This window comes from Panthera leo, chromosome B2 (assembly GCF_018350215.1).
Source record: "Panthera leo isolate Ple1 chromosome B2, P.leo_Ple1_pat1.1, whole genome shotgun sequence".
NCBI classification, from domain to species: domain Eukaryota; kingdom Metazoa; phylum Chordata; class Mammalia; order Carnivora; family Felidae; genus Panthera; species Panthera leo.
The window spans coordinates 3,053,473-3,064,368 of NC_056683.1; the positions used below are offsets into that span (position 1 = coordinate 3,053,473).

The 10,896-nt window shown below is 44.5% G+C and overlaps 1 long non-coding RNA gene across 1 annotated transcript in view; it reads right to left on the reverse strand.

Moving 5' to 3' along the window:
* The window catches only part of LOC122219459, a 34,750-nt gene extending 23,854 nt beyond the window's left edge, over positions 1-10,896 (reverse strand). Inside the window, exon 1 of the long non-coding RNA XR_006202377.1 lies at positions 10,582-10,896. This is a non-coding gene — a long non-coding RNA (uncharacterized LOC122219459). The remainder of the gene's footprint in view (positions 1-10,581) is intronic.

Here is a 10,896-nt window from a genome sequence, read left to right on the forward strand (position 1 = left end):
ATATTATGATTTAGTTTATTTGTCTCTTGCGACTTTTTAATCCATGAAGTCTTCTTCCATGTATTTTTTTCTTGCAATTTTTAATTGGATTAGCTATGTTGTTTGTCAGTGTTTCCTATCGTTGTACTAGATTTTGCTGGTTGTATTTCCACAGTATCATTTAATAGATTTCTTTTGTCCCTGCGTTTCCTATAAATCAATAGGTCCAAGAGGTTTGATCAGATATATCTATATTATTTATATCTTTATCCTTTTTATATTTATATATAATTTATAAATACATTTAATATTTAAATGTTTATTTGTTTTGAGAAAGACAAAAAGCATGAGTGGGGGAGGGGCAGAGAACGAGGGAGAGAGAGAGTCCCAAACAGGCTCCTCGCTGTCAGCACAGAGCCTGACGCAGGGCTCAAACTCACAAACCGTGAGATCACGACTTGAGCCCAAGTCAAGAGTTGGTTAACTATCCCACTTTGGCTCAGATTATGATCTCATAGTTTGAGAGTTCGAGCCCTGCCTCAGGCTCTGTGCTGACAGCTCAGAGCCTGGAGCCTGTTTCAGATTCTGTTTCCCTCTCTCTCTGCCCCTCCCCTGCTCGCACTCTGTCTCTCTCAAAAATAAAACAAAAACATTAAAAAATAATAAATACATCTATATTGATTTTAAGGGGCAAGGATACTTCATAGGTGGTGTTGCATACCTCTATCAGAGGCACGGAATGGCAATGCTGTCAGCCACTGATGATCATTGCCTCCATCAATTCCTCATCTCTTGATTTAGTTCGGATTTTAAATATTTGTCTACCTTATTTCTCTCGATGTATTATTTCTTGTATTTATTTGTTCTTCTGTTCCTTGTAGTCTAGTCTTCATTTCTGAAATTATTATTTTTTTCAATTCTTTCTTGAGTTTTGTTCTTTTCCAAACTTTTCTATTTCTGATTGTGATATCATAAAAAGAAATTTGTACTTGGTCTTTGTCTCAGTTCCAGAGCTCCTAAAAACCCTTGTAATTTGCTCAGTAATAAAAACAACAGAAGCAACTACTTTTATATTTGATTTTTGTCCCCAGCTCCAGAAACAAGCTCCAGAATGAAAAAGATGAAGGAGCATCTTTTGTTATTCACAAAAGCCCCATTCAACCACCTTGAGTTAATGTTAATGAGGTGAAGATCCTTAGGCGCCAGAAGCCCCTAAGGATGGGTGTGCTGGTTGTCAGGGAAACCAACCAGGTGGCCAGAGAGTTGGAACTTTCAGTCCCACTCCCATCTTCCAAGTAGGGGGAGGGGGGCTAGAGGTTGAGTTAATCACTAATGGCCAGGGACTTAACCAATGGTGCCAAGGTAATGACTCCATTAAAACCCCAACCTAAGGGGTTCCGGGAACTTCCAGGTTGGTGCGTACATCAAAGTACCAGGAGAGGGCATGGAAGCTCTGTGCCCCTTCCCACATACCTCGCCCTACACATCTCCATCCAGCCACTCCTGACTTGTGTCCTTTGATCAGTACTTACACAGCAGCATGGTGTTATTTACTTCGAAGTCTTCCAAACCTCTTTCCTTGTCATTGCTTTGCTAAATCAGTACTCCTGGGATTAACAATACAATAATACCAGGGTTTGCAACCATAATTCCTTCCAGAAACATGCTTGTAATCCAAAGCACTTGTGTATCCAAGTGAATTTCCCCAAAAGAAATAATGGAAACTCAGATGACTCATTCCACAACCGAGAAATATTCATATAAAAATGACTACAATATTGTAATATAATACAAAAAAATCAAGAAAATATAAAGAAAAATAAACAAATTAACCTGCACTTCCCTTTGAAAACTTTCACGGCTGGTGTGAGGGAGGCAAGAGAGAGGAGGGTTCTTGTGTAGGAAGACTTTCACTATCACTGACAAAATCAATGCCACCTGTTGGCTCAATGGAATCTTTCTCTGCATGGGGGCCATTGTATACACTCGCACGGATGTTGACTACAGTGCAGTGTTGATAAACTCTTGTCATATACTGTATTTAATGTAACTGGTGACGAGGCAGCAGAGGAAAGGGTCTATATCTGCAGGCAGCCTGACCTAGAATGAAGCAAAGCATTCCTAAGCTCACTTTTCTGGAAAAGCAAAAGACTGTCCACAGGTTCTTGGAAGTAACAAAAAATACACTAGTGACAGTTACGGGCACCTTCCAACGTGCTGAAAAATCACTGATTTGTGCCAAACACCTCGGCCTCAGACTGAGCATGGGAGATGATCACCCACAACCCTGGGGAGGGAGGGGGAGGGAGGGAGGGAGGGAGGGAGGGAGAGAGAGAGAGAGAACACTATTGGCTCAGTTGTGATCATGTGACATTTGGTGTTCCGTACGACTGGTATTCCAAGACATCACTTGTTTAAATTTATTAGAAATGTTTGCTCATCTTGCAGAACATTCACAGAACAAGTTACTCGCAGTCCAAGGTTTTACTGTATATCAAATAATTTGTGCAAAAGTTGCCCTCAGTTCCTCACAAAGAGCTCACTACGAGGAATAAATGTGTGGGGTGGTGATTATAATACTTCTGAGGTCTTGGTGCATAAGACTGTGGACTAGGAAAGTTAAATGCACACAAATTGGTCTTTGAATAGCTAACACTCTTTTATCTGAACAATGGAAAAGTCCCAGATACATTTTAATTAAGTTTCACAAGATGATAAATACGACTGACCTTGTTTTGTTCTCATATCAGTTTGATCCCCACAGTTATGTTCTGTCTGTCACTTATTCGGCAAACTTCTCAGCCATCATTACTCCAAACATTTCTTCTGGTCCTTTGTCTCTTTCTCCTCCTGGTATTCCCATTAAGTATGATACACTTTTTTTGGTAACTGCCTGACAGTTCTCGAATATTCTGTTCTGCTCTTTGTATTCTTTTTTTCTCTTTGCTCTTCAGTCTGGGAAGTTTCTACTAACATATATTCAAGCTCGATGATTCTTTGCTTGGCTGTGTCCAGTCTACTGATGCTCTTCATTTCTTTACAGTGCTTTTGAATTCTAGCATTTCCTTTTGATTCATTCTTAGAGTTTTTGCTTACATTATCCATCTGTTCTTTTATGCTGTTCCTTTTATTTTATTTTTTTTAATTTTTAAATATTTATCTTGAGAGAGAGAGCAAGCGAGCAGGGGAGGGGCAGAGAGAGAGACAGAATCCCAAGCAGGCCTCACAGCGTCACTGTGGAGACCGACGGGAGGCTTGAACTCATGAACTGTGAGACATGACCTGAACCAAAATCAAGAGTCGAATGCTTAACTGACTGAGCCACCCAGGTGCCCTTTATGTTGTCCCTTTTAAATCTCTTAACATATTCATCATATTTTAAATTCCTGGTCTGATAATCCCAAAATCTTTGCCATATTGGAATCTGCTTCTCATCGACACTTGCTTAGTCTCTTTAGCCTCGTCTTGTGCTTTGTGGTATACCTTGTAATTTTCTATTGAAATCCAGATACAATATATTGGGTAAAAGGAACTGAAGTAAACAGGCCTTTAGTGTGTGGGATTTTATGTTTGTGTGGCTAGGAGTTCGACTGTGTTTAATATTTTCTTCAGCCATAGGTGTCAGAGGCTAATTTCCTCTGTGTCCTTGTTTTTGTCTCCTCTGTTGTCCTTGGGTTTCCCTAGAGACTGTTTCTTAAATATAGCCTGAGTCTTATTATGAAAGCAGGCAGTTAGTTAGGCTCTGACAGGATGTCTGGAGGCCAGCAAAGAGGAAGCCATGCCCAGCTGCGGGGAGGATCAGAGGTCTGTCCGGGCAGCATTCATGAGAAGCCCCATCACACCAGATGGGCCCAAGATGGCAGATGCCATGACAAGAAACCCTTGACCAAAAGCAGAAAAGACACAAAACCTTGCTTCCAAGAAATCCACCGCTCCACCACCACCATGCACAACTGTCAATAAAAGACAGAAACGTAAACCTCAAGGGCACAGCTCACTCTCCCTGGAGCTCACCCACTCTCACAACTTGAGAGTGTACCTTCATTAGAATAAACGTCCTCTTGCGTTGCTCATCCACTGTGTTGTCTGCCCTTGAATTCTTTCTCATGACAAGACCAAGCAAGAGCATTCGGTGATGGCTTTGGGAAGGCTGGGTTGAGGTCTCAGGGCCCGGAGTCTCCCCTGTTCACCTAGTAACATTACAGCTTTTTCACGTGTAATCCCCCGTTATCATATAGGAACCACACTGACAGGTGGTAAGATGTCAGGGTGGGTGGGGAAGTGTTCTCTAATCTATGGTTAGGCATCAGTCTTTTAGTGTGCTTGTGACCCGGGCTGGGACTGTCACAAGTACTTCTCAGTACTCCTCCTCCCTTTTAAGAGAGACAGGAAGGCAAGAGGGGGCTAGGATTGGGAACTTCCCTTCCCCCATGTAGCCAGACTCTAGTAAAACAGTTTTCTTCGAGGGCATTTGTTAAGGAGAATGGAATAGCTCTGGCTATATTTCAAAATCACTGCTTCCAGCGGGGAAAGGATTTTTCTCAGATCTTCACAGTGAGAAGGGCTCCTAGAGGTAACCTTTATAATAATGCATAATGCAGGGCTCCACAAAGGTCGGACCCCCCCGGTTTTTTAATTCTCAAGTTAGACCATGCTCAGTCTTCAGGAATTAGTCAATCAGCCTGTACTTAATCCCATCAGTAACTGGCTCCAGCCTCAGTTTCTGCTCTTGGTAAGTTATGACCCTCCGTGTCTGCCTGTCTCTCCAGTTTTCAGGTGGTATTTGTTGCCCCATGACTGCAATTCTCTGATGAATCGAAGAAGAGTTGCTAATTTTCAGTTTCTGTAGCTTTACTCGTTGGGAGGATGGGAATGATAACTTCCAAGTTCTTTACATGTTGGATTGGAAACCAGAAGTATGTGTTGTGTGTTACAGAGTTTTGATGCTGTGTAAGAACAGAACTGCTTCTGAGATGTTTCTCTGTTGCTGTGAAAGACATAAACTCTGAGTGAAGATCCTTCCATATTTGGCAGACTGATAGGGCTTCTCACTAGTATTTATTTACTCCTTGATGTTAATAGATGACACAAAACCAAAAGATTTCCCACACTGATGAGATAATGTTTTGAACCTGTATGTGTCAAGTCATAGTGGGAGATGAGTTACACTTTGCTGGGGAGCAAGAATCTCCTGTCCCCTTCAAGGTCCTTCTAGCTGAACTAGGAATCAAATTGACACGAGACACATGTGACAGGAGAAAATCAAATTTAATAGTGTACGTACAGGGAATCCACACAGACATGACATTCCAAAGACAGCCAAGCAAAATGAGGGACACATGTCATTCTCAACTAAGGAGAAAGGAGTAGAGGTCTGGGACTCAAAGGGCAGGAATGCAATTCTCAGGAAGAATGAAAAAGAATACATGTTTGGTAAACAAACATTTGCTGGTAAACGAATGGGACACAGAGAGGACGCTTGTCAAATAGGTCTTGCTAGGTTCCTCCCTGTCCCACCATACCTAGTTTATACCATAGTGTACTTACCCATGGGGACAGCTCTCTTCCCGGAGAAGGACCTCTATCTAAATTATTCTTAGGCTGTTGTTGGGGAAGGTAAATAGCTTTTCCTGAATCTGCTGGGTTTTGATTGCTTTTTAACTCAAAACGTTCTTCCTGCCAAAGTGGCCCATCTCGCGGCGGCCTGCTGCTGGACCCTACAGCTTAAAGGTCTCCTCCTGTTCACAACATTTGTACAGCCTTTTCTGGCATCAGTGGTTGATGTTTGACAACGTGTGCGGAGCAAGTGAAGGCCTTCCCATATTAATTTCATCTGTTTGGTTTTTCTCCAGCATGATATATTATGTGCTGAATAAGCCATGCGTTTGGTTGAAAGAGTTCTCCTACCCTTATTGAGTAAGATGTGAACTGTGACCACAAGTGTTCTTGCATTTACTGAATTCATATGGTTTCTCCCCAGTATGAGTTCTGATGTAGTAAGATAGAAAGGAGGGAGAAGAAGTGGGAGAGAGGGACACAGGAAGGGTGAGGTATTGAGGGTAACAGAGAAAGGGAGAGAAGAAAGACATCTGTCAAAAAATGTTCCTACATTCACTGACTATATACGAATTCTATTTTGCACAGGAAGGAAGGTACTTCAACGAAATGCCTTTTCCCACGCAGTGTGTTCATAGGGCCTCGTCCCCATACGGATTATGTGACACTGACTCAGGATAGGCATGCTGGGTAAAGGATCTGCCACATTCAATGCACGCATAAGACCTCTCTTCTTCTTCTTTTTTAATGTTTATTTTTGAGAGAGAGAGGGTGAGACAGAGCATGAGCAGGGAAGGGCAGAGAGAGAAGGAGACACAGAATCCGAAGCAGGCTCCAGACTCTGAGCTGTCAGCACAGAGCCTTACAGGGGGCTTGAACCACGAACCACGAGAACATGACCTGAGCCAAAGTCGACGCTTAACCAACTGAACCACCCAGGCGCCCCCAAGACCTCTCTTCTTATGTCTTCTCTGATGATAAATAAGGACTCTGTCTTTTTTTTTTTTATCTTGAATGAGACTGGAATGGTGTACAAGTCTTTCCTATAGTCATTACAACAATATGTTTTCTCTTCAGTAAAAACGATCTGATGTTTCATTGCCTTTGAATTCCATGTGAAGCTCTTCTCATATATGGTACAATTAATGAGATCTGTCCGTAAGAACCCTCCGTTGTTCAGTGAATACTGCCTTAGCTTTTCCAAAACCCATCACTTTCATACTCCTGCTCCACAGTGGGGTTTTTAGGTAAGTGGTAATTTTTGTGAAGCCCCTTTCTTCAACAAGGCACTTTCTTGTGATGTGTTCCTACACAATTCCTTCTAAGCTTTGCTAGTCTCCCTGACACGAGATTCTTCATACAGAGGGTGCTGAGGAAGGTTTTCAAAGTGTCTCTCTGGGACTGCTTATTCAATAATGCTCTGCCTCTGCTCTGAAATCACTGACTCCGCCTAAGTTCTCATCCCTGAATCTGAAGCAAACAAAAAGACAAAGACCAACTTTTCTGTGTGTTCATTCCTTAGGCGCTTCCTCTTTCAGATAACGAAAACACAGCAGTAAATACAATAAATAAAAATCTCTCCTCTCATGAAGCTTACATTCTAGTGACGGGGTGGATGATAAAAATTTTAAAAGGAAAGTACCATGTATATGCTATAGGTGAAAATAAAACAAGACAGGGGGACAGAAGATTCTGGTAGGGTTTGTGTTGCAATTTCAAGTAGGGTGACAAGAAACAGCCTCACGCTGAGAAGCCGGCATAGGAGGTGAGGTCTGGGCGGAGGCCATCCAAGCAGAGTAAAGGGCAGATGTGGAAGTCCTGGGGCAAGAGCAGCCAGGCCGCTGAAGAACAAGAGGAGGCCAGTGTGGCCAGAGGAAGGAGAATGAGAAGCAGAGCCACAGAAGGTTAGATTCAAGGGGTCGTAAGGAGCCAGACTAGGTGGGATCTTGTAGGCCACCCCAGGGGCTGTGGCTTTGGCTTTTACGATGAGTAAGACGAGAAGCCACAGGACGGTTCTGAGCGGGGGTGACATGATGAACAAACATTTGAAGAGGGTCCCTCCTGGTCGTGTGCTGAGAACAGACTGTGTGTCTGTGTGCCCGGGGTGGGAAGGGGACAAGGACGAAAACAAGGGGACTAGTTAGAAGGCGACACTCCAGCAGAGATAGGAAGGCAGCCTGCGTCAGGGTAGAAACAGTGGGAAACAGTTTGATTCCGGAACAATTCTGAAGCAGGGCCAGGAGGATCTGCTGCTGGACCGGATGTGGGATGTTTTTATTTTCAGTTGCCACACTGCTCAAGAGTCCTTAGGGGCGCCTGGGTGGCGCAGTCGGTTAAGCGTCCGACTTCAGCCAGGTCACGATCTCGCGGTCCGTGAGTTCGAGCCCCGCGTCAGGCTCTGGGCTGATGGCTCGGAGCCTGGAGCCTGTTTCCGATTCTGTGTCTCCCTCTCTCTCTGCCCCTCCCCCGTTCATGCTCTGTCTCTCTCTGTCCCAAAAATAAATAAATAAATAAAAAAAAAAAAAAAAAAAAAGAGTCCTTTTAGACTATGAGGTTGTAAGGAAATTGTCAACCGCGGGAAGAGGCCTATCCGAGAAGATGAAAAGTAAGGGAAAATATCAGAGAATGGTTCTCGAGGACTCAAATCTCCAGCTTCCCAGGAGAAGCCAATGTTCTGAAGAAACCAACTGGCTAGGTTAATATAGCTCCAGTCCGGGGTCCTGGAAGCTGGGATAAACGGTGAGCATCACGTGGGAAGAAATACCCTACCTCAACCCTTGAACTTAGTACGGATCCACATCCGGTGCCAAACTACCTTAGTTTCTGTCCATTTTCCAAAACAGAAGATGTGGCTCAGGTTGTACTTCATCTACAAAATGAAGGGTCTCGAGGAACTACGGTTACTTTTTTCAGGCATGATAGTAGCACTGTGGTTACACTGTGGTTACAAACTGTCCCCGGTCTTTAGAAATGCATAATGAAATAGGCAAGGATGAACTTACATGGTGTTTCAGTTTCATTTAAAACATCTCAGCAAAATACAACCCAACACCCCAAAGGCAAATAATCCAATTAAAAAACGGGTAAAAGAAATGAACAGAAACTTCTCCAGAGAAGACCTCCAAATGGCCAACAGACACACGAAAAGATGCTCAACATCGCTCATCATCGGGGAAACGCAAATCAAACCTACCAGGAGATATCACCTCCCCCCCCGCAGAATGGCTAAAACCAAGAACACAAGAAACAACGAGTGTTGGCGAGGATGCTGAGAAAAAACAATCCTCACGCGCCGTTCGCAGGAATGCAAACTGGTGCAGCCGCTCTGGAAAACAGTGTGGAGGTTCCTCAACAAATTAAATGCAGAACTACCCTATGACACAGGAATCACACTACCGGGTATTTACTCAAAATATTCACAACCTCAAAAGGACGCGTGCTCCCCTACGTTCATAGTAGCATTATTTGCAATAGCCAAACTATGGAGGCAGACGAAATATGCGTGAATGGAGGCACCATATATATACACAAAAGAATATTATTCAGCCATAGAAAAGAATGACATCTGCCTTTTGTAACAACAGGATGGAGCTAGAGTATAATGCTAAGTGAAAACACTCAGAGAAAGACAAATACCTTATGACTTCGCTAGTATGTGGAATTAAAGAAGCAAACAAACAAAAACCCAAAAGAGCAAAGGGGGGAAAAAGAGAGACAAAGAAACAGACTTCAGACTCTTAACTACAGAAAATAGACCGACAGCTACCAGAAGGGTGTGGAGGGGGGATGGATATAAAGAAGTGATGAGCATCGGGCATTGGATGGAATTGTTGAACCACTTCATTGGACACCTGAAACTAATATAACTCTGTGTGTTAACTATACTAGGATTTAAAATTAAATTAAAAAAATTTTAGGGGCGCCTGGGCGGCTCAGTCGGTTAAGTGTCCGACTTCGGCTCAGGTCATGATGTCACAATTCGTGAGTTCAAGCCCTGTGTCGGGCTCTGTGCTGACAGCTCAGAGCCTGGAGCCTGCTTCGGATTCTGTGTCTCCCTCTCTCTGCCCCTCCCCGGCTCGCACTCTGTCTCTCTCAAAAATAAACATTAAAAACAAAACAAAACTTCAAAACAACCAGTAGATATGGACTTGGTGTCTTGATTCCCCTCCAACCCCTTTTCCTCAATTCTATCACCCTACATGATCGCCCTTCCTTTCCATCTCCTTCGTTTCCTTTCACAACCAGATTTGAAAAGACCTCATGTGTTGGGAGAGTAAAGGCAAAAGGTGACACAGAGAGGCAAAAATGGCTTTGATGAGATGTAAATGTTAAATTTATCAGCAGCTGCTGCCTCTATGTCCCAAAACTCTGCATAAAGAGCCATCAACTAGGATCTCAGGCAGAGGCTATTCCTTGGCAATTTCAAAGTCCATGCTCCTTTTTCTTTTAAAAAAGATTTTTAACACGTATTTATTTTTGAGAAGGAGAGACAGTCGGACTGACTGAGCCACCCAGGTGCCCCATCCATGTTCCTTTTTCTATCTTCAACTGCTACAAAATAGGTCTTTAAGTTCATTTCTTTTGCGAGAGAGAGCGAGCGCGCGCAGGGAAGGGGCAGAGAGAGGGGGAGTGGGAATCCCACGCAGGCTCTGTGCCCACAGCGCAGGCCGTCCAACCGTGAGATCGTGACCTGAGCCGAACCAGAGTGGGCCGCTCAACCCACCGAGCCACCCCGGAGCCCCCAACGGCTAAAAACTACAGAAGATGCAACACCCGCTGATCCGTGTGCAGGAACAGGTTAACTCCTATCACGAAAGGCGGAAAACCACTAGAATTTCAACACAAACCCTGAAAAATAAGTATACTGACTCAGCGAACACAGCCAACAATGCACTTCCTTCATTAAAACGTAGTAAAGCAGAATCTAGAGTCGGCTCTGCACACCCCTTGTCAAAAGGCACGAAGACGACGTAGAGAACAACGGAAGTCACGGTCGAGGTCCGCGAGGGGAAGCAGAGCGCCGGCGAAGGCACCCGCGCCGCTCACCTGCCGTCCCGCCGCCGCCTGGTCCCGGGGAGCCGGGCACTCGCCGCACCGCCGGCCCTGCTTGCGTCCGGGCGGTAAACCGCGCTCACGTCCTTCTCAGCAGGTGAACCGAGGTGGTGACTGCTAGTTCTAAACTGTCGCAAAGTAAAAGCCTGCAAGCTAGTTTAAAAAGAAAAAGAAAGAAAAAAAAGAAACCCAAGCAGCCGCGGCGGCAGCCTCTCCTGGGCCGCCCGGACGCCGCGCTCTCCCGGCCCCCGGGCCCACGTCGCCCGGAGCGCCCACAGGACGCGGGGACGCGGAGGCCAGGGTGGGGGG